The sequence below is a fragment of the Camelus dromedarius genome, chromosome 28 (assembly GCF_036321535.1).
Source record: "Camelus dromedarius isolate mCamDro1 chromosome 28, mCamDro1.pat, whole genome shotgun sequence".
Lineage (NCBI taxonomy): Eukaryota > Metazoa > Chordata > Mammalia > Artiodactyla > Camelidae > Camelus > Camelus dromedarius.
This window is the reverse complement of record NC_087463.1, coordinates 5462817-5489084: the sequence shown is the minus strand read 5'-3', so window position 1 is coordinate 5489084 and position 26268 is coordinate 5462817. Positions and strand designations below refer to the sequence as shown.

The 26268-nt window shown below is 44.5% G+C and overlaps 1 protein-coding gene and 1 non-coding gene across 3 annotated transcripts in view; both read right to left on the bottom strand.

Moving 5' to 3' along the window:
- Positions 1-26268, bottom strand: part of LOC105095239 (urea transporter 2) — a 401376-nt gene that overhangs the window by 224739 nt on the left and 150369 nt on the right. The window lies entirely within an intron of this gene.
- Positions 6299-6371, bottom strand: TRNAN-AUU (transfer RNA asparagine (anticodon AUU)). Its single transcript has one exon. It is a non-coding gene; the product is annotated as a tRNA-Asn (tRNA).

Genomic DNA, 26268 nt, shown 5'->3' with positions numbered 1-26268 from the left:
AAAGATGTAGAGAAACTAATAATGACAGCGAAGGGGCTGGCTCTGCCTTTATTAGCGTCTTTTGTGCTCTTTTATGAAACGTCTATTATTGGCGAACTGGCTGATTGTTCTCTCATAATTACTTCATATGGAATAATTAAATAAAATGCAGACAATAATCTTTTATAGACAATTACAAAGAGAAACATTTTTGCGGGAGGGAAGGATGGGAGGGATGTTGTGCGAGACAGCTGGAATGATTGCTCATTCCTGGGTTTCGATGAGGGTTCCTTCCCTCCTCCTGAGTCTCTGCTAAGACCTGCAAAGGGACAGTAGGTCTCCGTCTTGGGTGTTGAGGGCTTAACCCCCCTTCTTTGATAAGAGGGGGTTATGGCTCACTCATAGGTAAGGAAGTGTGGACAGATTTTACAAAGCAAGACTTGATTCAAATACTCACCCACAAAGCCCTATTCTCTGTGTCTGGTCATGTGGGGATGGCAAGGCAGTTACAGTGAGAAGCTTTGAAGGCAGGCAGGTACAGTTGCAATTCCCTGTCCTCGAAACTATAACCTGGAGATCATCACTGACACTTTCCTCTTCTTTACCCATCACCTCTAATCCATCACTGGTGGTCTGAGGGAGTCTGTCTCCAAAATACCCCCTAAATCTTCTACTGTTAACTCTACTGCCACCACCCTAGGCCATAATCTCTTTCTTGGACCACTGGAACAACCTTCATATAAATATTTCTGCTAAAAATCTTGCCCCATATAATCATTCCTCCATTAAGTAACCAGTGGGATCTTTGAAAAATATAAGATAGATTAGGTCACTCCTGTATTGAAAGCTCTGCAGGGGCTTCCTGTTGCCCTTACAAGGATATGCACCAAATCCTTCTGCTGAAATGCCCAGCCCTGGCTCCTGCGGGCTCAGCTGGCTGCCCTGCCCTCCCTTTCCCCTCCTTCCCCTACTCAGCTGCAGCCTGACATTTCCTGCATGGTATGGTGACTTTCCTAAGCTTTGGGCCATTGTACACACCCTACTTCAACATTATTTCCTGGGTAATTCTGATACATCATTCACATTCATTAGTGAGGACAAGGATTTTCATCTGTTTTGGTCACCTAGCATAGTGCTTACCCCCGTGAAGCCATGCTTTATTTTATTGTTTGGGTTGGAGGGGGGTGTGGAGGGAAAGAGCATAATAAAGCAAATATATAAAATATCCATAGTCTACGTGATGATAAGTGATAGGAAAAATTTAAAGCAAAGGAAAAGAATGAACTGTGGCTAGGGATGGTCTTGGGGGTTGCAATTTTAAATGGGTAGCTGGAGAAGGCCCCCTAAAGATGATATTTCAGAAGAGACCTGAGGAGGTGGGGAGTGAGCTCCACCAACTGAAAGGTCTTCAGGGCAGCAATACCCTAGTAGGTCTGAGCACACTTAGCATCCAGATCCTAGCTTCTAAAGACCATTCTTCACTAGGAAGAACTAGGCATTCCTGGAGAAGCGGGTCACTCCAGGGCTGGAGCTGGGAAAGTACAATTCAAATGAATTGCTCAAAGAATAATGACACAGCTAGGTGAAAAGGACACAGGAAGCAGCTTGAAGGGGCTTCTGCTGGCCAATCTAGGACAAAGCTGAGCATCAGGATAAATAATGAGGAGGGATCCTGACCCATTGAATGAAATAGAAATCCATGAGTTAACACTGACATGAATAAACAAATGAATAAAAACGTAGGGAGAGAATAAAGCCCTTACAGGAGAAAGCCAACTAGTAAGTGCAGAAGTGGTGATGGAGTTAGGGAAACGCTTTTTGGGGATCATCATAGTAACGATTCACTCAGGCAAGAAACATCAATGGATACTGAAACTAATGGGTGGACATAAGACAATGAACGAGAGCTTTGCATTGACTTAAAGTATCTTCACACAAAATGCTTACTAAGTACAAAAGGGGAAAAGTAACTTCATAGTGGAGAAGGCTGACAGGCGCCATCTTAATCAAGTGATCATAATATTAACAAGAAAGGGACAAACTGAAATTGCACACCACCTGATAGAATGCCAACCAGAAGAACGAAACATTAATTCTGGGAATTCCTGCCCCAAATGCATGACCTGGATCTAGTCATGAGGATGGATCAAACCAACACCAGCTAAGGGACATTCTATCAAATCTTTACAAAGGTCAAGAGCATGAGACTCAAGGAAAGACCGAAAATTGTTCCAGACTGAAGGAAACGAGAGACATGTGACAACTGGGCGTAACCAATATCCTGGGTGGGTGCCTTTTGCTGTAAAGGACATCACTGGAGATTTTGGTGTAACTTGATGGTGGGGGGAGGTCTTTGGGTGAAAAGCATTATTTTAAATCTATGCTTGCAGCTTTTTTGTAAGTCTGAACTTGTTTCAAATAATATTACACTTAAAAAAGTTACCCCAAACTTTCATACTTCAACTCTTGCTAGTGACAAGCTCCTTGCAACACAAAGTACAAATGACTGTGATGCAGCCATGAACAGTGACAAGACAGTCAGTTGCCTCAGGTCTATGGGACTGCTGGGGGCACAGCCAACTCTGATGAGGATGAGGAGGAAAAGAAGAGGGAAGATGGTACTGATGAGGTGAGTTTGTCACTTGGCTCTTGCCATCAGCTTTCATTTGCAAATTTCTCTGCAGGAATAGCAGCATAATCAGAACACTTTTAACTTCAAACATAATCTCACCAGTTGCCTTCCTGTGTGGTTGGGAGTGTGTGGGTGGCAGCAAATAGAAGAAAGATCTAAAAAAATAAGAAAAAAATAGATGCAAATGGGAAAAAAAGCCCCATCATAATATACATTCTTCCTCCTCTCTCTTGCACCCTCATCAGACAGAATAATAAAAGGAAAACTAAAAACAAAAATCAGCCACCACCAGGAAACCTCCCAAGCTCCTCTGTGCCAAAAAGCATCAGAAGCCAAGGAAGTGGCATTTCACCCACATGGCCTTCTTGACAACGGACCCCAGCTGGGTCTCCCACGTCTAGGATATTTATGAGGCTCTGGGAAGGCATTCAGAACTAGAGAGGAACTCCAAACCCTGCCTTGCAGAGAAGTGTGGTGTCTTCAAGGGCTGTGTGTGTTCTGGAGTGCATACTTGTCTCCAGGGAACCTCAGCCCCAGTCCAGGGACACCCTGGTCCAGGGACACCCCAGACTCCTAGGAGTTTCTCCTTAGAGTCTGGAACAGCAGTTTGCTTTCCCAACTTTAGCACAGAGGGTAAGAGCAGAAACTCAGAAGCCAGACTGCCTGGGTTCAAATCCTGCCTCCAGCCCTCACTGGCTGTGTGAATATGGGTCCGTTTCTTTACCTCTTTCTGCCTCAGTGTCCTCAACTCCCAATCAAAAGCAGTAAGACCCACTTCTTGAGATTATTGTGAGGATTAAATGAGATGGGACTTAGCATTTAATAAGTGTCATTACACTATTTTTTGGCTGTCTTAATATATTTTTTATTGTAGTAAAATATATATGACACAAAATTTAACCACTTTTAAATGTACAGCTCAGTGGCATTAAGTACACTTATATTGTGGTACCGTCTGCCATTTTCGGAACTTTTTCATCATTCCCAACTGAAACTCTGTATCTCTTTAACCGTAACTCTAGGAGACCACCATTCTACTTTTTGTCTCTATGAATTTGCATAATCTAAGTACCTCATCTAAGTAGAATTATGCAATGTTCCGTCCTTTTGTGGCTGGCTTGTTTCACATAGCATGATGTCCTCAAGCTTCGCCCATGTTGTTGGGTGTGTTAGAATTTCATTCTTTTTTTAAGGCTAACATTCTATTGTATGCTTATCCACTTATCTGTTGGTGAACATGTGGGCTGCTTTTTACCTTTTGGCTATTGTGAATAACGCTGCTATGAACACTGGCAACCAAATATCTGTTTGAGTTCCTGCCTTCAATTATTTTGGATATACTATTGTTTTAAACTAAATGTCTGTCCATCCACTCCCTGCTGGTTCATAGTAAGAATTACGTTCTGATGCTCAAGGTGGCTCAGAGGTGCTACGACCATCTCATTTAAAACCCTCAGAAACCTGGGCCTTCATCATCTGATTTTGTTCAGAAATTAACATCCAGCCTCATTATCAGCCACACACTCAACGCAGAGAAGCAGGAAGGAGAGAGAACGATGTGGAGGACAAGGGCTCTGGACTCAGAAAGAATTCCTTTAGAATCCTGGTCTGTTCTCTTAAATTTATATGGGCCTTGCCCTGTTCATTTAATCTCTATGAACCTCAGTTTTCCAATACACAAAACAAATTCTATGCATAGAATACTTTCTTCTTTTTTTAATATATATTTTTGTTGAAGTATAGTCAGTTTACAATGTTGTGTCAATTTCTAGTGTACAGCACAACGCTTCAGTTATATAGGAACATACATATGGTCATTTTCATATTCTTTTTAACCATAAGTTACTACAAGATATTGAATATAGTTCCCTGTGCTATACTGTATAAACTTGTTTTTACTTTTTTTATATAAAAATTAACTCAGATTATATATGTAAGCTCCTGGCATTGTATGCAGGCCCTCTGTAAATGTTACTTGCTAAAACCCCTGCTGGTATTAATGTCAAAAGTCATAGAAACTGGCAGTGAGGTGACTTATTTGTGTCATTGTCATAATAATCATCATTACTGCTAATTCTTGAGGGCCTACCAAGAACCAGGCACGGGATTAAGGTTTTTTTTTCGCAGAGATTAATTTATTCAATTCTCTAAATATCTCTGAAGAGATGAGTCCCATTGTTATCTGTAATTGACAGATGGGGAAACTGCAACTTAGAGGAATTCATTCATCTGCTCGAGGTCCCACAGCTAGCAAGTGATGGAGCCAGGATTCAAATTCAGCAGGTCAGCTCCAGAGCTGTGAACCTTCATGCTCCACTGCCCTTACAAATAACTAGCTAAATGGGTAAATAAAGATGAAAATAAAATGTAAAATAATAGAAAGTAAAAGAAAACAGAAAGAATTCTGACAATTTGTGAGTGTATGTGAGTAAGCAGGAAGAGGACCACTGATGACAATAGAGTTGGATGAATATGCAGCTGAGTAAATAATTGATCTCAAGGATATTGGTTAACAGACCAAAGTAAAGACAGGAAAAAGTCTCTAGTGGAGTTCCACATGACAAGATTAACAGTTTTATTTATCAATGGCTTGTATGAAGTCACAAAAGGAAGGATCAGAAAATCACATGGGTCTGGGAAGGCCAACTACGGGAAGACAAAAAGTTCTCTGTAGATGAAATAAATGCAGAAAAAATAATAATTTTTATAAAGATAAATTTAAAGATCTGAACTAAGGTTAAAAAAATGTACAATTGGAGTGTAGATGAACTGAGCTGACAGAAGTTAAATTAGAAAGGGAGTGAGAATGATTTATTTGGGCAGAAATGTTTCATGTTCCAGTTGTGAGATGTTCTTGCCAAACATCTAATGTTCCCTTAAGTCTGCAATTAGGGGAGCAGTGTCCAGTCAGGGATGGGAACCGTTGCATTGGTTTGATCACAGCTAAAACACTGTGTTCAGTGCTGGGAGTATTACCTGTAGAAGGGCCTGAACAAACAAGCATTTATGAGGAAGAGGGTGATTAGAACGGCTATGGTGAGAAGAGATCTGGGAACTCCATCACACACGACCTGTTGGTTGGGGGACCCAGCCCAGCCTGGGGAGAAGGCTTATACACAAACCATTTGTCTCCAAATATTTGGGAGGCTAACATAGGGGGAAAAAAGGAGTCATTTCTTTCTCGCTAATCCATAAAGTAAGACCAGCACAAATAAATGGAAGCTGTAGGGTCAGATTGCAGTTTCATACGAATATTTCCCAAAAAATGATGGCTGGTCAACAAGAGTGAGCTCCCTGCCGATGCTGAACTGCTCATCTTTTCGTTCAGGGAGAAGCTGATGGACCAGCTATTAGACATGTTTTAGGAGACATTGCTCTGTCAGGCAGTGGGCTAGATTTAGTGACTGTGGCTACATGTCCTTTCCCACTCCAGATCCGATAAGTCTAAGCCCTCAGCCTCTGAATTTCTCCTTGGGGGTCCTGCAGGGGGAGGAGGATAAAGGGAGGTGGCAGTCCTGGCTTACAGAGGGGTGGGTCTCTGAGTGTGCAGTTTCAAGTTTAGCACTTTCCTAAGCTAGCTTTGTTTATTTTTAATAGATTTTAAAATTTTTATTACTTTTTTTTGTTTGTGGGGTTTTGTTGTTGTTGTTGGGGGGGAGATAATTAGGTTTATTTATTTATTTTTAATAGAGGTACTGGGGATTGAACCCAGGACTTCATGAATAATAACCACGCACTCTACCACTAAGCTATACCCTCCCCTCCTTGCTTTGCAATTTGAGATAGCTACTTGCTCTTTCCAAGCCTCAATTCTTTCATCTGTAAAAGAAGAAGCTGGATTAGGCCATCTTTCTCCCCTCCTCTCTTTTTTATTCATATAACATGAAATCTACCTTTTAACAAAGTTTTAAGTGTATATGACAGTATTGTTAACAGTATGCTCATTTGAACAGCAGCTCTCCAGAACTTTTCATCTTGCATGACCAAAACTCTATGCCCACTGAACAGCAGCTCTGGGCTCCCCTCTCCTCCCAGCACTGGCAACCACCAGTCTACTTTTCACTTCTAAGAGTTTGACCACTTTAAACACCTTCTATAAGTGAAATCATATAGTTTTTGTCCTTCTGTGACTGGCTTATTTCACTTAGCATAACATCCTCAAGTTTCATCCATGTTGTAGCATGTGCCAGAATTTCTTCCTTTTATAAGGCTGAGTAATATTCCATTGCACGTGTATACCGCATTTCCTGTATTTGATCATCTGTTGATGGGTGCTGAGGTTGTTGCCATTCCTTGACTATTGTGAGTGATACTGCAATGAATGAACATGGGAGTGCAAATACCTCTTTGAGATCATGATTCTAATTCTTTTGAATAAATATTGAAGCAGGATTGCTGGATTGTAGAGTAGCTTTGCTTTTATTTTCCTGAGGAAACTTCATACTGCTTTCCACACCAATGTCACCATTTTATTTTCCCACCAACAGTTCACGAGGGTTCCAGTTTCAGCAAAGGAAACAATCAACAAACAAAGGCAATCTACAAAATGGGAGGAAATATTTGCAAACTATATATCTGATAAGGAATTAATATCCTAAATACATAAGGAATTTCTACAAAATAACACAAGCACAAAATACTGAATAACTCAGTTAAAAAGTGGACAAAGGACTTGAAGAGACATTTCTCCAAAATGGATATACAAGGCCACCAGGTATATGAAAAGATGCTCAACACCACTAACTCTTAAGAAACTGCAAATTAAAGCCACAATGAGATATCACTTCACACCTCTTAGGATGGCCATATCAAAAAAGTAGGTAAAGTCTTAAAAGTAATTTCTACTTTGACAGTCTGTGATTCTAAATTTAAAATAACCCCAAAGCACTGTGAGTCGTAAAGGATGCTACAATTCTCATATATATTTTATTTGTTGTGAAACCTGAGAATTTGACGCAGTGTCTCTTTACTTTTGAGTTACACTCAATTTTAAGGAGCATGCTTTTTTTGATTTCCAGCACTCTACCAGATTAGATGAGATCAATTAAGAGGAATAGAGATTTCCAAAGTAGCAAACAGAGGACTCTGCAAAGTGACTCCACAACAGGACAATGAGACGAAGTAGACACAAGGACCTTCAATTCCCAGCTGACTGACCCCATGTGATACTTGGTCCAGCAAAAAGCATCATTGCACTGCAACATAGCACATTATTTAATGTCTGTGTTTCTGCTTTCTTTAAGAAGGCAAATGCTAAAACCCCGAGTTGCTCTAAGTTGGCAAACTTGAATGAATTAAGACCATCTGTGAGACAGGATGAGGAGCGGCTGAGAAGCCATTTAGATCTGAGTCTGGATCCCAACTCCATCATTTACTAATGGTGAGACTTGGGTCTCTATTTTCCCTTCTGTGAAACAAGGATGGTAATACCAAAAAGAGCTTTGAGGAGGATTCTGTAGGATCATAATGCTTGTAAGAAGGTGTGTGACCCTTGGTCAGAACTCAGTAAATGTTGGCTGCTGCCCTGATAAGGAGTTCTGGCAGAAAAATGGTGTGTTGTGCCTCTACCAGCAAAGCTGGCCAGAGCCACACAAGAGGGGTGGGGAAGAGAGTGATCTAGGTGCTTCCTCAGACAACGTGGAGGAGGCCAGGTCCAAGTGGGCTACCAGCATCCACACCAATGCTTGTGTTACTCTCAAAAGTACCCAGCTCTATTCTACCCTCTTGGTTAGCAAACCTTTAAAAGCTTCCAAGTGTTGCCTTCATCTAGACCTTGGGTTTCCAAGATGTGCAGGGACAATCTATTGTCACAACCTTTTCTGTAGAGAAGACAGATCTGGCACATGCTTGCCTGTTAAATCAACTCATGTGCTCCCTCTCACAGGAGGGAGTATATTTTATCAATCTGTGCTGCAGAGGACAAGGCTTCAATCAAGGGAGTGGGTCTACCACCAGCAAAATTTCAGGCCTGGGTTGGCAGAAGAGGGCAAGGCGTGTTTAAGAGTTTGGGTCTTCCTGGACAATTTTAGGTTATTTTAAATGTAGGTCAAGGTCATATGCATACAACAGAGCCCTGAAAAAGTGTCAACATATATAACTGTTGGTAAACAACATGACCACATGGGTATAAGAGGAAATGTTGAGAGAGGAGAGACTTTCCAGTCCAGCATTTTTCTTACAAAGAAAATAAATTGATTCATAGTTTTAGAAAGCCAATGTGCTCTATTAAAAAAGCTAGTTTAATCCCAACAATTTAAGTAAAGATTAGATTAATTGTCTATGTATCTTTATTTCAAAGTGAGATGGAAAAACCATATGCAAACATATTTGCTTATAAATGTGTGTATATGTGTTCAAAGGTTCAGATGTAAAGTGTTTAATCACCCAAAATGATACACTATTTCAATGCTTAGATAAGTGAGTTCTTTATGGAAGCATGGTATATGCCAGTTAAAGCAAATACTCTATAGGCCAACCATTTTGGTGGAAAATCTTTTTAAAATATGCTATTCTACTCCGACTCATCTTACACAGAGCTATTAATGTATCCTGACATTTTGTGGTGAACAGCATGTCAGCATTAGGAGCATCGACTACCTTGTTGTAACGTGGAGCAAAGAGGCTTTTGCTGGTCCAAGTACTACTTGGACCAGTTGACTGTGTTTCTTCTATTCTCTTCCTTCTGAACATTTAGCAACAAGAATTCATACAGATAAACAAAATTAAACCCTTAGACTAAAAGTATAAGTGGAAAGCATGGGAGTGTTGAGTAGGGGTGGGGTTGCTGGTGAGAGTGTGTCCTGAGAGTCACGCTGGGGCCAGACGGCCTTGGGTGGCTTGGCGCTCAGCCACTCGGCCCACCCCAAGGAGGTGATGCAGCACAGTGGTTAGATTCCGGGGTTTGGGTCCCACTTTCACTCTTTCTGTGTGTCCTGGGAGAGCGTATTTAAACACTCTGAATGTTGTCTCATCTGGAAGATGGGCAGGGCAATATTAATTGACTCAGTGGGTTATCATGAACCTTACATAAGCCAAGTGAAGGGCGCTCAGCTCGGTGCCTGGCCCCAGTAGTCATTTGCTACAGGCAGTAATGTTATCACTTCCTTTAGGTCTTTCCGACCTGACCACCCCAACTAAAACCACATCCCCTCCACTTGCACTCCTAAGCGCCTTCCCTGACGTTCTGTGTAGACCCTATTTTATTTGTGCACCTTTTAGAATGACCTCTCTCAGACCATAAAATGTAAGCTCCATTAGGGTAGGGCTTTTGTCTCTTTGTTCACACTGAGAACAGTGGCAGGCATTTAGTTAGGTGTTCAGGGAACACCAGGTTAATGATGAAAGACTGAATCCGCTGATGGGCAAGGTCGCATCGCTCATCCTGATTGTCCCATTCATTCTCAGAGCCCTGCAAGCACACGGGGCCATGATGAGACACCACGGGAGACTGCTCACTGCTTGCCTCAGGAAGCCCAGGGAGGGGATGGTGGGTAGGAACAGAGGAAGTGGGATGAACGTCGGGTCTCTCTTTAGCATCACTCAGACTCAGACATGCCAGTGCCTGCCCCAGAGCTGGGTTTTCTCCCACTGTCCATGCCACACTCGTCCAGTCTGCAGCCTGGGGGTGGAGAGAGCATAAAGAACTACTTGTGTTCCGTGGCTCCACTCAAGTTTCCTCTCAAGTGCCAATGGGGCTTTTGTATGCCTCAAGAGTCTATTAACTTAGAGCTTGGGTATCTGTCAAAATGCAAAGATCTTTTAGCAGGGTCAACATTTTTATTCCTTAGAATAAAATACAAGCAAATATCCTCAAATGTAAAGCACCTTTAAATTCTGTAATTCAACGCTTGTTTGAGAAAACTTGTGTAGCAACACCCTAAGAGGTCACAATTTTGCAATGTTTACTATGAATCCAAGGGAGATGGAACTCTAGTTGATGTTGTTTGGGACTCCAAGATTAACTACAAGAGCGATGCTCTTTACATGGCAAAAATGGTCAGTCCTGGAAGACGGGAGGAGTATGATTTGAGGAAGGATGAGGCAATTCCTTTGGAAAAGTTTAGTTGGTCCACTGGGTTGACCATTACTTTTGGAGAGAGTTATATTCCATGGTTCAAGAAATGTTGTAAATGGAATTGATAGCCTGTATTAATGAGAATGAAAAATGATAAAGCATCGAACCAATATAAAAATTTAGTCAAGAAAACAAGGTGCGAGTCTGCCCTAGAGTTCATACACTTCCCATCCCATCGCTCAAGCTCCACACTTCCACAGCCAGCGCATAACTGATCAGAAAGCCGATCCCTATCACCATCAGTTAGCTTCAGGACGTCAGTTTCCTCTCTACACCAGGGCTCACATCTGTGTCAGATATTTCAGAAAGATTTCCTTCAAAATGATTTGAAATCAAAAAGGTTTGCCTCTCAAAGGGTTAACCCCATCCATGCTAGATGACTGTGTCTATTTATATGCACACATATATATATATGAATGTTACTTCTGTCTCCCCTTAATTATTTATTCAATATTTAAAAATCTTCATTAGCTGCTTCTAGCCCATTAGCATGCCTCCTTTGAAGGAACCAGCCCACATCTGGATGTGTAAGCATCTCTTGTCTTTATAGTTCTGTCCTCCTCAAATACATATTCGTGTGCACCTGTGGCCTTTAAGCCCCCTCGTATTCATGGATCACATGGAGGGGTTTGTGATTTGCATATTTTATCCATGCAAGTGCCAAGATGATGGTTGTCTTTCTAGCTAGCATCCGGATTGAGAAACATGGGTGGAATTCCGATTTTTTTCACATTCTTTATGGGGAACATGAGGGGCGATGGTGGAGATGAAGGGTTAGAGATTCTGTATCTCAATATATAAAAATTATCCCCTCCCAGGTACTCCCAGCCTTGACATTGAAGGGAGCTGGCCAGGGTGGTCCCAGCTACCAGGCAGGAATGGAAGAAGCTCTCAAATAATTCTAACAGCTCTTGCTGTCAAGAGCTAAGGAGTGAACTTGTTCCCCATCTGTGATAAAGTAAGGTCCCATTTCAGGTTCATGATTTCTTTAAGATAGGAAAAAAGTGAGCTTTGGAAGATCCAGGAATTTTCCCTCCTCTGAGCCTTCCTAAGCTGCACACCGTCTTTAAGAATCAGGTCAAGAATGACCTCCTTCCAGTACAACCTGACCTCAAGAGGCTCCACCTACTTTGCCGTCCCCCCAGTGGGCACCGTGTGGACCAGCTTCGTGCATTTTCTGCAAGTTGCTATGGGGTTGTCTTCCAGCTACATCAGGCGGAGATGCTACTTCATGTGCAGGTTATTTTCCCAGAGGCAAATAATCCTCAGTTACTGATTGTCAGATTAATTCGTACAACGTTGTATGTTTGAAAACACATGGTGTGAATGAGAGGGAAACAAAATTGTATCCTGTATCCAAATACCATCTACCTGAAATTTCTACTTCTGATCATTAAGAGATTTCTGATCTAAGGCATTGGTCTTTGTTGGGAGAAAGAACATAACTGTGAACTAATAAATTCATTCAGTGCTCACTCAAAGATTTCTATGGTGCCCTTACTATAGAAGGCACACTGCTGGGTAGACACGGAGGGGTAATACAGAGGGGATAGTGCCTCATCACTCATTGTCGCCCATGTCTGGCTCTCCTCACCCCACGGGGTGGGGAGGCATGCGGTGGGGTAGCTTGCATTTGCTGCCTCCTTGTGTTGGGGGCAGGAGATGTGATTAGTGTGTTAAGAAGCTGTGACAAGGGGTCCTCTGTGTTACTTCCAGGCATTTACCTGCTGGCATGAGACCCTCCAGAGCTCTCATGATGCATGGTGACTGGCAGTGTGAGGTGGCAGCTGCTCTGTTATCCTGGCCCCCCAAAGACTGCCCTAAGCTGAAGGCCTCAGCTGATAGAAAAGGGGCACGTGGGAGACAGAAGCTGTTCCTGTTGAAACCGTGGACATCGGGGGTCATTGACGCTGCAACCCAGCCTCACCTCTTGACTAATACAGGAAGCTTATCCTTGTAAGATGGGAACAAACCGTGGGCATAAATGACCGTAACCCAAGGCAGAAAGTCCTAAGGGAGATACAGCAAAATCCTTATGGAGAGAGATGCCTCCAGGGGTAGAATATCAGAATGCCAGTGAGAGAAGTGGCAAGTGGGCTAAGCCTGGCGCAGAGAAACAGAGTGATTCAGACAAGAGCCTTCCAGAAACTGCTTGAGTATGGGCCTGGTGGGACAGAGTTCACATTTATACAATGATCATAGAAAATAACTCAGATTGAATCACTCTACTAACAACAAGCTGCTATTTATTGCTAAGAGGTTTGTGTGCACTGTTGCCACCAACCTTCACCATGTCCCTGGAGGTAGGTACTGTCTCCATCCTAATTCCATGGAAACCGAGGCTTTGAGAGGTCAAGGAAGGAGCTCGAGGTCCCGTGGCCAGCTGGGTCTCACTGCAGAGACTCAAATCCCTGCCCAAATCCAGGGGCCCTGCTCTCAAGCACAGTTCTGTTCTGCTTGTGAAAGCAGACATTGTAGCGGTGGTTGAATGGAGGGCAATCCAGGGTTATGTGTTAGCGAGACTCAGTTTCCCTGTTACTGAAGCTGTGCCCACTGCTCCTGAGCGGGAAGCAGGCCCCTCCAGGATGCACCCCAGGGCGGTGAGCTGTGATGGGAGAAGCCAGGCACAGAGGTAATGCCTGGGCCCATTAGGGGGCGCCGTGTGCCTTCAGACTGCAGGGTTGCAGTGGGCCCTTGCTTTCCGAGACCCTCCTGAGATCTTTGAATCCTAGAAGACACTGTGGGAAACAGCTCCGATTCCAGGTGTCTTGAAAACTGAGTTCCCTGTCACCAACCCTCACTCTACCCTGGTCCTCCCTTTACTTTTATTACCATCTCCCCTCCCATCTACTGGTTTTGGGATATGAAATTTCCAAGAGACATCTGACCCTTCAGTTTGGGTTTTAAAAGCCAGCCAGAAGTAATTTCCAGCTGCGATTTTTGAACCAACTCCAACTAGACAGATGTAACTGCTCTTCTGGGCCTCCTCATTTACCCCAGAATAACTCACCACCATCAACTTCGCCTCCACAGTTTGGCTTACGTCCTTTCCTCTGCTCACTTGAATCATCCTTCTTTGTTAATGCAGCTCTCAACACTGAACCCTACATCACCTCTCATTTCTGGACCAAACAATCTCCTCGCCTTCAAACGGACCCTGAGCTCCCTGAGGGCAGGCGCTCTGCCTTCTGCTTCATCACAGCACGCAGTCCCGTCCCGGGGACGTGACCAGGGCTCAGGGAAGGCCTTGGCTGCATCGAGAGGATTTATTTCCATTCTTTCTGACACTGTGGACTGACACATTCTTCTTACTTCTCTGTGCAACCCCTAAAACACTCCAACATCGGAATCACTTCATTTGAACTCCTGTTCCTTTAGAGCCATTTATTTTGAAGGTTTTTAAGGCAGTCCTGGATCCAGATTACAGCTTCATAACTTTCTAGCTAAGGTATCTGGGGCAAGTCACCTGAACAGTCTGCCCCCCAGTTCTCTCACCTGCAAAATGGGAAGAGAGTGATGGCAACCGTGTACCATTATGTGAGGCTAGATCAGATACTTCATGGGTTTTAATCCACCACGCTTCCTCTGTTCCACTTTCAAGCCTCACTGGAAACAATATGTTTCTTCCTCATCCACTAAATCCACCTCTCCTTGCCCCTGTGGAGTTCCTTTTTTTTTTTTTTTTTTTTTTTTGCCATTTAAACCCAGCATCTTAGCACCCTGGGAAGAGGGGCCAGGCTGTGACTCTTAGCAAGGTTGTGACCAAAGGCAAACAGCTCACCATGGAGCCAACAGGAGCCCTGCTCCCCTGGTGCAGCCCAGGATTCCTGTGCCCCCGGCAGCCTTATCAAGTTGCAGAGAACTTGGTAGCATTAGTCAAACATTTGCTGTGCACCACCTGGAACTGGTGTGTACTTAAGATAATGTCTGGCTTCAGATTGGAAGCTGGTGATTAGAGCAGTAAATTAGCCCTACTTCGGGGCTGCAGGTTTTCTTGGCCCTCTCAGCGCATCGGAGCAGATTTCCGAGGGCAGATGTTTCTCTGCTTCCCTGTTCATCTCCGAGGAGAACAGACACAATATTCTGATGTTCCCCTGCCGTCCAGTTACTCCCATTGTGCTTCTGTGTTTTAGCTCATCGATAACAAAAGGCAGGTGACGTTCCCCTCAGTCGCCTCTGCTCCAGGTGCCGTCATGCTGGGAACCAGCACGTGGTTTTCAGCTGGGGGAGACCGCAGTTAGGGCCTCACTCAAGTCCTAAGGGAGCTTTCACCTTTAATTGAGGACGAGTGGCCACCTGGGTTTACAATCACTTGCCCATCTCCAGCCAACAAAAACCTGTACATACCCTCTCCTGGGTCCTCAGTTTCCTGGCGGTTTTCTACTTGAACAAGAGATTCAAGGTGGGTCACCATAGGGGCACAGAGGGCCGGTCTGGGGGGTGTACAGAGTGCCTTGTGGGGGCAGTTGGCTACATACCACCCAGCAGAGGGCAGCAGTGCCTAACAGTCAATACTAAATCCATCCCTTTATTGAGAGACAGGCCAAGGCGGGCTGGGGGTGAATTTGGGGGCATTCCTGGCAGTCCCATGAAAGTGGGGTGTGTTTCCTTGGTCAAGTTCGTAGGCTGATCTCCACTGAGGATCATAGAACTTCCGAGCACCATGAAGCCCTTTAGAGAGCACAGGTTCAATCCCTTCCCTTTCCAGTGAGAGGGTCTGTGCCTGAGCTCCCAGGCTGGTCCTGGGAGGGTTCCATGCTGCCCTTCACTCTGAAGGTGAAATCGGGGGCTGGAGGTGGAGCCAGAGTGCCACCCTCAGCGGACGAGGTGGTCCATGAGGCTCCCTCAAGCTCTGACTCCTCTGCTTGTGCAGGGGGTTAGGGGCCAGCGGTTTAAGAGAAAACACAAAGGCTTCTGATCTCAGCTGTTTCACTTTCAAGCAAATGTAATTTACATCCAATCTCTGTTTCTCTGCTTAGCGCCTCCACCATCATGTCTTGTATGTAAGAGGAATTCTTTTTCACCTCTGCTCAACTCAGAGACTCTCCTTGGCTCACTGAACTTGTTCATTTTCTGGGGATTTACTCTTAATATTGGGCCTTCTCCTCAAATTCATCCTGCCAACGAATCTCAGATTAATCCCATTCACCCTTCTCACCTCACCTCACCTCACTGGCAGAGGCGCCTTGGGGGCTGCAGGGAAGACAGGGGAGGGGAGAAATGGGTCCAGACATGGAGGAAATAAAGAAACCCAGGGGCGCAGAAGCCAGGGCAGCTGCCCATGGGTGTTTTTCAGATAGCTCTTCTGTCACCTCCAGCAGGGACAGTGATTTAGACAGCGATTACGGAACCACTTGGGGTGAGATAAGCCACGTTGAAGGTCTAAGCTGGGTGAAGAACAGCACGAGTGTCTGAACACCTGCAGGCTCATAGGAAGAGCCCGGGGCGGAGTGCGGAGTAGAGAAAGGAAGGGAGGTGGGAGTGTAGCAAATATAAACCTTGCCCCTATCAAAGTTATGTTTAGGGCCATCAGGGAAGATTTAGAAAAGACCCCTGCTCTGGCCGTATAGTTTTACTGGGCAGCCGATCAGCTTATTTCAACTTGCAGCCTCTGTGATTCAGTGAACTGGATGGAGTTTTGAATGGCTTTTGGCTAAAGGAGCTTCCATAGGGTCACTGTGTTTTACACCCGGAGCTGAGCTGTTTTAATATATGACGGACCAGTTTCTTCTGTTTTCCACTGGTAGCCTGCACGGAACCTCCCAGGTGCTTCTGGGAGCTGCGCGAGGTTATGGGAAAAGCAATAAACTTGGAATCAGGAGACTTGAGTCTTGGTCCTACTTCTCTCAATAAGCCATTGTGTGATCTCAGGCAAGTTACATCCCCTCTCTAGTTTTGACTTGTGTTTCTGTCAAATACAGGCACTGGAATACCTCAGGGAAGGCCAGTGTGCAGCACAAATGAGGCCAGGCAGTCTGTGCCCAGAACACCTTGTGCTAACAGATCACGGCGCTCCACCCTCCTGACCTAGACTCAGAATCCTTCTCAACACAGCATTTGGAACAGCCATTCTCAACCAAATAGAGCTCTTTCTTGAGATGAAAACTGTTTGCTGTCACCGGACTAGGCAATTTTAAAGGTGTTTTTGTTTTTTTTGCAGTTCTAAATAAATTCTTCCTCTGCCAAATATTACACAAGACTGTCATGGCCATAGAAAAAAATAGCTATCTAGCAGCTCTTTTCAAAAGAGCTACATGAAGTATAAAAAGAAACATTTGAAAATATTGGTGTTATTTAATCACTTAGAAGTATTTGAGAAGTGCCTACCAAGTGCCTAGAACTTTCACAAAGCTCTTTATAAAGAGATTAGACCTAAAATACGAGTCTTTCGGGGACTTAAACTCACCTGACTTAAACTCACTCCAAACCATAAGGGCATGTGGTTCTTTCCAACAATGCAGGGTAGGTAATCATTTAGCCTCCAGGTAGCAAAAGTAAGGTAGAGAGAGTTAAATCCTCTGGAGAATCTGGGAGACATCATATGGTAACTCCATGTACTGCAGGACTAACTCCAGCATAAATGGATTTTGCATGAAGTCTTCCCCTATATGTTGAGGCAGAATGAGACCCTACAGTCTTGACACCCATCACACTACTCAATACATCCTGCCATGCACCACCTTTCCCTTAAAGGCACAAGCCCTTTGAAGGTAGCGCCTGTGTCTAATTCTTCTCTATATCCCCAGCGTCGAGCACAAGCATAACTCCCAAATGTTACTTGGACTGAGTTGAAATCACAATTCTGTCTCCAGTCAGTCCCTTACGGAGTTTGTAGTCCATGTTTTCGGATCCTTAAAAGCTATGCCCAAGACACACTGAGGAAGAACAAGTAAAACGTTGACTCAAATGCTGAAGCCCTCAGATGGCTCAGGTCAGGATCCGAAAGTGAAGGGGCTACCTCAGATCGAGTCCTGTGTCTTTGCGGCTTATGCAGTTGGGGGTGGCCACAGACTGGAGACCACAGACAACAGGAGATCTTTCCTTTCTCGATCCTTAACGTCCTCAACTTATAAAGTGAGAGGTGTGGTCAAGAAGATGTCTAGTGTCTTCCAAATCTAACATCCAGTGATGTTTCGATTTGAAGAATGAGATTATTTATTAACACAATATATGCCAAGCGTCACGATCCAACTGCGTTACGTGGGAAGATGAACTGAGACCTGCTGGGTCCTGCCCCACCAGAGAGATCAGCTCCAGCTGGTGGAGGAGATAATTCCCTGTCTCACAAGTGCAGAAGTTGGCTGGCTCTCTCGGTGGAGAGAGGTTTATCAGAAGAGTTCGAGAGAAGCTTCCTCAGAGGACATGCGCTGCAAAGCAGACGGTAAGGTCTTTCTTCTGGTGGAGCAATGGCTCAGCAGGGCTCAGGAAAACTCAAGAATGTCTATAGTCATAGATCCAGAGTCCAGAGCTGAGCCAGGCGGCTCCATTTTTACCAAATAAACATAGAATTAATGAAGCACTTGCACAAACGTGACCACCTTTGATCCCTCACCACAATGGTCAGAGCTGTGATTTCTGTTTTCTAGAGGAAGTAACTGAGATTCAAGGAGGGCAAGAAATAGTTAAATTAACTTTAAGAAAGAAAAAAAGAGCAGCTTCTGACCTCTGACCTCTGGGCTGGCACTCACAGCTAGGTCGTGTTATTCTCCTGATGGACACGGCAGAATACCAACCTCAGGCAAGGTTATTTGGAGACCATGATAAAATGAGACAACACAAGGGCATTTTACAATTTTGTCTAAACATAGACAAAAACAAGGCCATCATGCCACCCACAAATACCTGTCTCTTGGGTAAAATGAGTAAAACTTCCATTTTTTGCTCAATTCTGCTGTGAACCTGAAACTGCTCTAAAAAAAAAATCTATTAATTATTTCTACTTCTTTACCAGTTACAGATTTTCCCTTGTTCTCACTGTGCATTAGATTTAGTAAGATCTTCAGCATAGACTTTCCTCCAATTTCTGACAGTGTCCACTCTAGAGAAAACCTGCATTTCCTTAGACCCTGTCTCAAATCACCTCATGCAAGACCCAAATTCTATAAAAGGTTCTTTTCAACACCCTATTACTGAGCTGACGTATTTCCTCACGATGGGCATTCTCCCTTGCTGCAAAGAGTGATAATAACCCTAACATGTTCAACTACATGTGTGTTCCTGGGGGTCCTCGGCTGGAGGATATTTTTTTTAATTGAAGTACAGTCAGTTATAATGTGTCAATTTCTGGTGCACAGCACAATGTCCCAGTCATGCATATACATATGTATATTCACTCATATTCTTTTTCATTAAAGGTTATTACAAGATATTGAACATAGTTTCCTGTGCTATATAGAAGAAATTTGTTTTTTAACTAGTTTTATATATAGTGGCTAACATTTGCAAATCTCAAACTCCCAAATTTATCCCTTCCCACCCCCTTTCCCCAGGTAAGATTGTTTACTATGCCTGCAAGTCTATTTCTGTTTTGTAGATGAGTTCATTCATTCTTTCTTTCTTTCTTTTAAGATTCCACATATAAGTGATATCATTTGGTATTTTTCTTTCTCTTTCTGGCTTACTTCACTTAGAATGATGATCTCCTGGTTCATCTTTATTGCTGCAAATTGGATCATTTTATTATTTTTTATGACTGAGTAGTATTCCATTGTACAAATATACCACAACTTCTTTATCCAGTCATCTTTCAATGGACATTTAGGCTGCCTCCTTGTGGAAATTAGGTTGACAACTGCCATGAGGGTAAATGGGCTCCATGGTCACACAGTAATGGCTGGTCTTGTTCTCCCCTGGGAACTACATTACTGAACAAGGTGAACCGCCGCCACCACCATGGGACTATATCACCACTTAGAGAGCATACTGGTAGCCACTAAGAGATAGCTGTAAGGCCCTGCGGATTAGCTGGAGAATGAATCATCTTAACGACTACTATTTGAGTCTCTATTTCAACTTTTCAGATCCCTTTCAAGTCTATCTTAGTTAAGTCTTATAGTAATCTGCTGAGGAAGGTGGGGTGGGCATTACTGTGCCATTTGGCAGGTGAGATGGAAGGTGATTTACATACGGTCTCCTAGCCAGTTAGTGGAGAACTACTATCTACCATAGTCCTCCTGCAAGTCCACGTGCTAAATGGAGTACCTGCTTAACATTTTTTTCAGCCATGGTCAAGTCCTGTGATAACTGCAAAATTAGAAGATGAGAGACCTGGTGGGGTGAATCTTATCTAAAATGGGCATGAAGTTTTGACAGAATCATACACTTAGTGTAAGTAAATAATGATGAAGCTTTGATAAAATTTGGTGTGCTCTTAAGTGTCATTAAGAAATGGGTGAGGCTCAGATTATAGAAGGTCACAGTTTGGACAGAACATAAATAAGTTATTTAGTTCATGTCTGGGAATCACGTTTTAGGGAATAAGTGGGCAGCACATTTGTAGCACATTCAGAGGAGGGTAATTATGAAGAATGGCTTTGCAATCAGGTCAGAGGAAGAATGGTTGAGGAAATGGGGTCAGGGAGTGGAGAAGAGTTACATGGCAGAGGCATGTCAGCTGCCTTCAGCCATGGGAGAGGCCATCACATGGAAGAGGAAATAGATTTTCACTCTGGTACTGTGGAGGCAGAATTAGGACCAGTGGGTGGAATTTATAAGAAGCCAGCTTTTGGCTCAATATAGGAAGTGTCTTCTTAACCTAGAAAGCTGTCCAACGATGTAGATGTCAGCAAGCTTATTATTCTCGAGGGAATTTAAGTGGAACCTGGAGCACATTTGTCAAGGACACGTGAGAGCAGATCCTGTACCAGGTGGAAGCTTGTGTTCCATGATACCTGTGCTTGTTCCACCTCTAACGTGCCAATCTGGGTTATTCTAGGCACTAGATGGGAACGGAGGTGGGGTGGGGTGGAGAATTCAGGGGTTAACATGATGCCTTCACTTTTCTATCTTGTGTTTTTATTTGATCATTGCTACCTTGGATGTTAATTTGATTAGCTCTTTGCTCAAGTATCATCTCCCCATCAGATCCATTTGATAAAAATGTATTGCACACTGACGCCTCCCAGGCTCTGTGGATACCTTGGTAGAAAACAGACGTGGACCCTCTTCTCATAGACTTCCATCAAGATCTTAGACTTGAAAGACCTTAGAACTGCATCACACTCTAATTTTTTACCTCCCAAAGAGCATCAGTAAAATGTTGGCCCATAAATATGACTGCCTATGCAAGAATAAGAATTCAGAACAACTGATGTCCAACCCCAGATACCTGCTGAATCACCTGCTTCCATCATGTCATCTCAGAGTTTTAAAGGAAAAGCTACTTCTGGAAGTCTTCGAAGTCCCAGTTTTCACTAGATATAGGGGATGGCTATCCACATCCAATTCTAATGTTAACTGTGCTGTAGCTCACAGATTCTTCTCAAGAAGCGGTCTTCCAGAGATTTTAATTTGGAGATAAGGACTAAAGGGAGCTGTCATCAGACCTCCTTATCAGTAATTCAAGTTCTGTTCAGTTCAGTTCAAGTCACTTTTAATGAGAGACTTTAAGGCAAAGCGCTAAATACTCCAGAGAACTTAGAAACAAACAAGACCTAGCCTCTAGCCTCAGGAGATTAACTGTCCAGTTTGAAGCCCGCAGATAAATAACTGTAAATTCAAAGTAAAATATCTAAGTGACTTTGGGGAGAAACAACGAGATAGAGATTATGCTAGTTTCTGGATCCAAAAAGGAAATGACAATTTCATAGGAATTTTGAAAGATATATACATTTTTATGCTAATTGTTGGGGGGAGAACATTTCAAGAAGACAGATGAACTTGAGAAAGAGATGGGAATTTGTGGGATGCCTTTGCAAAACAGTCCAGATCTTTGTAATTGGGAGGTTGAGTGGACAGTGGTAAGGATAAAGTCAGAAGATGGGGCCATACAAGACAGAAGCTTGGATGCCCAGACCAACGGTTCTTTCAAGTTCTGTAGGTCAAGGGGACTTGTGGAATGCTTTCACCCAGAGAAGAAGAACCAGAGCCATAGCACAGAAAAGGTGCTTCTGATAGTTTTGTATAGACTGATAGTGAGAGCGACAGGGCAGGTGCCTCAGAAGGAGAGAAGAGCCAAACAAAAGAGCAGGCACATGAAATGGAAAGCAGAGGGGAAAGGACTGTGAGATGCTGAGGAGAGAGAATCTATAAAGTTACAGCTTGGGAATGAATGTAGTTGAGGAAGGAGCGGGGAGAAAGGAGGGATGGTGTGGGGGAAAGGGCTAGGTGAAGAGCAAATAGGAAGGGCTGGCTTCTAGATACTGGTTTTGTGGTGTTGCTAGGACTCCAGGCTGAGTTTAGTTGGCAGTTGGAAACAAGCGTCCAAAGTTTAGGATGGAACCTTGGAGTTAGTATCAGGAATCTGCAAGTCATCTTAGTAGAAGAATGTTCTATGAAATGATGGAGGCATCAAAGGATTGAAGGAAGGGGTTCTCAGTGGTTTGGGGGGAATATCCGTGTTTATGGAAGAAGAAAAGGCAGTTAAAAAAAAAGACGAAGAGTGAGTTTTGTGATGAAGAAGTCAATGGTGAGCAGATGACGGTAACCAGAGGAGACAAGAAAGGCAGGTTGGTGGTCAATAGATCTAACCAAGTTAGAGGTAAAGGAGGACAAGGAATAAGAACTAGCCTTGGGGTTTGGCAGTGACAGAGGTTTTGGAGACCTTTAGAAAGGAGCCAACCAGTTCAGGCTGAAATGATTTTCTTTACTGAATGTGTTTGTCTTTCCAACTAGACTCATGAGGGCTACAGCAGTCTTCATACATCCCTTGATTCTTAGTGACTCCTCGCAGAATTTGAGCACACAGCAGGTGCTCAGTAATATCTTAGAGTTGTAGAGTTAAGTCGAGAAAGCCCAACGACCTCATTTTCCTGGTGCAGGAACTGATGCCTGCAGAGGGTTTTATGACTGAATTTACTCGTTCTTTCTGAGTATTTGTGGCGGACACTGGGCAAGGGGCTTAGGGCTTCAGGACACAGAGATTCATAATCCAGCCTGGGAGAGAGATAGGTAAACAGCTCGGCAAAAAACAAATTGTGCAAAGGAGAAGGGGGGTTTGTACAAGCTGAAGCAGGAAGAGGGGTTGTTAATTAAATCTGAGTAGTGAGGTTAAATCCAGAAAAAGCATTAGAGAGGTGAAGCTATTTGCCCTGTGACTTCAAGAAAGATCGAGAACTTAAGGCTTGTTAATGTCCCTGCCACGGTGTCACCCAAACCACCCAGAACCATGCTGTCACTTTTCCAACTTGGGTGATGGTTAACTGTCAGATCGAGCAACCTGTGGCTCTGTCCCCAGCCGGTTTCCCACCCTGCCCTGGCTAGTAGGTCTGTGGACATGCACTGCTGCTTGTTAGATATTTGGGTGACAGAAGAGCCATTGTTGTTTCTAGAGCAGGGGAGGAGCATAATGGAAGTAGAAAGGCTGCCTAAGATTGGCTGGAGGGTATGGGACGAGTAGCGAAGTGTTAAGGAACCGTGGTCATGCTCACCGAGTAGTATCACATTTTTAGGTCCAAGATTTTATTTGTGTGTGTGTGTGTATGTGTGTGAGTGTGTATGTGTGAGTGTGCGTTCCAGAGTCTCCCTACTTCTAAAGCAAAGGGCTCAGCCCAAACCAGGGGTTGTATCTCTTGGTTACCTCACAAATGGCCGCCTTGTTTGGGACCGGATGCTTTTGGTCTGAGTCCCCCTATCTGGTCCTCTGTCTACAGTCCTAGAAGTTGGTTCTCCAGGTTAAAAGCCTGGATCAGCAAGAAGAGTTCAGTCAAGGGAAAGGGAAGGCAGGGAAGGGAGAACTAGAGACGATTCCACATGGGAGGCTGCATTATAGCTGCAAATGCCTGATCAGCAGGAGAGGATGCTGATCAGGTGGTGGCATCAGGGAGGCTGCGGCTGGGAGACTGCTACTGGTTTGTGCCCAGCCTCAACCTTCATGGGAGAGGTGGGTGGTGGTGGGGGTTGAAGAGCCTCTGAGATCCCGTCCAAGTCTGATGGCTCCAGATTTCTAATTGGAACCCCAAGAAGAAAGCAGCTTGTCAATCTCTCTTCTAACCTCAAGAGGAGTCAGAAAATATTTGGCTCTGGTTCTTGAGCTTGGGAAGTGGTGGCCCACAGACATCACAGTCGAGATATTAATAGACTTTTCCAAATGTTATATTTGCATCGATGCGCCACTCATTATGCAGAGTGCCAATTATGAATTATTTTTTCTTCCTTTCAGGGGAGAAGCTGTTTATTTGCAAACTGCACGAGGTGACTTTGGACCAGGATGTCACCCAGAACATCTCTGCACGGGGCTTTCTGAGATGACCTGCACTTGACAGGTTCTTAAAGAGCCAGGTGAGAAGGATTTAAAGAGAAGGACTGAAATGAAAAGGTCTGGAGATTAGAGTGAATAAATGTCTAACGCAAAAGAGAAATAGCTTTGCTCTAAGTCAGGCACAGCCCAAAATGTGCTCAGACATTTTGAGCCACGGCATTTCCTCTGGCTGAGCCGAACCCCAGCTTTTATAGACACCTGCCACTTACTGAGCACTGGTAAGTAGGGGCGCTGTCTTACGTCCTTTGCTCAGGTTATCTCACGAACGGCACAGCCACTGGGTGAGTGCGAAGCTCAGAGAATTTACACCTGCTCCCATGCTGACCTGGTATTAGGTCACAGGCTGTCTGATCCCAGAGCCCGTGCCTGTGGCTGCTACACCCTGCTCTTCCTCAGACACTTAATAATTTGATCATGGGCCATTTTTCTCAGGGCCATATGTAAACTCAAGACAGAATTCTGAGGGCGTGCGGAAAGAGGAGCATCTGATGTAGAACCCCGATTGTCCTCTGTTAGACTCCAGTGTTCCACTTAACCCTCTTCATCTGAGGTGCCTCAAATTGGCTCCAGAGGGAGCACGCAGGTGATTAATGGCTTTTTAAGAGGGGAAATGAGGGAGGGATGTAAGAACGGTTTGCGACGAAGAAAACGAGGAGGCTGAGAAGGTGACGGTAGCTGATGTCGGAATGGATAAAATCACAGACTCCTGGAAGAAGGAAAAGGCTTGGAAATCACCTCATCTAATGTCACAGCCAGTGCAGGAATCAGAGAGCTTGGACTGGAGTAACATCAATGTGTGAAGATGGCGGGAAAGTCTGCTTTCTCCTTGTCAGAGGTCGAGGCAAGTGGAAATCAATTAGTGAGGCTTCCCTGACTTCATGAGTCTGTGCCCGGACCCGGGCAGGGCGTCAGGGCACACACAGAAGGGAGCCTATTTGGAGGAAAGAGAGGGTCTGGTTGGCTTTCAAGACTGTGAAATGAAATAGGGTCCACAGGACAGTCTACCAGTGACGGAAGTGTGGTCTGGAGAGTCTAGTCTGGCCAACAGAAGGGTAGAGTGGGAATTACCAGTGATAATCAGGCAGATGGGTCCTTTGTTGTGGAAACAAGTGAAAGAGATATTTCGGTGCCACAGGATTGAAAATTTTGGTTAATATTGAGAAAATGGATGTCAACACTGCCAAACCAGGGTGCAGAGTCCCTTTACTTTTGTGGGCGTCGTTCTGCTTTGGGGACAACAGACTATTCCGTCAGCCGCAACTCTCTGGCCTGTCCTCCCCCAGCCCAGCCACTAACATGCGGATCTCACCCCCACACTGACATTTCCCTGAGACTCATTTCATGCTGTTTCTTCACGGGGACATCTGGGCTGACAAGGCAGAGACTTTCCCCACAGAATCGAAAGGAATTTCTGATTTTGCACAGGGATGTCAGCCCCGACTCCCAGTTCCAGCCTCTGGTGATGCCCGTGCTCCGGTCTCCCCCACCTCCTCCCGGGCTTCTCCCTGTGAAATTTTTGCTCCTTTCTGGGAGTGGTTTCTCAAGATAATATGCTGTCTGCAAGCTTCCCTTTCTCCAGCAAGACTGACGGGTCCCATGTGAAGCAGGCTCTTTTGGGGGGCCGGCGTCTGAGCGCTGCTTACCCAGCCCTGCAAACAGTCCATCAGGGGCTACCCTGTCATTTCCATATCGGGAACCCTGTGCCGGACGGGAAAAGGTTGGGTGAACACATGTGTATTTTGGGTCTTTATCTTTAGAGAAGTTCTTTTGAATATGCAGAACAAAGCGAGGGCTGCATTTATCTCTGACCTTTCCCAGCCCTTTCCTCACGTCTGTTGAGGGAAAAACAAGCCTCCGAGCTCGGCAGCCTCCTCCCCCTCGGAGCAGATGACGGAGTTGCCTGGATTCAATTCTTCACCAGCCCTCGCTCCTCAGACCTGCCTGAGTCTTTCCCCATGGATGATTCTCCTTGGGGTTTCAGTGGGGATGGGAAAAACGAAACAGGGTCCTTGGGAAGTGGCTGAGGTGGGGGCTAAACTCTCGCCTTTGGATCCCGTGTCCATGAAGGCAATTGACCCCATGGCTATCCCTTGTGTGTTTCCTGGCGGAGTCCCCTCTGACCTGGGGAAAGAACATGGGTCTGGGTGGGGGAAGAAAAGGTGGAGA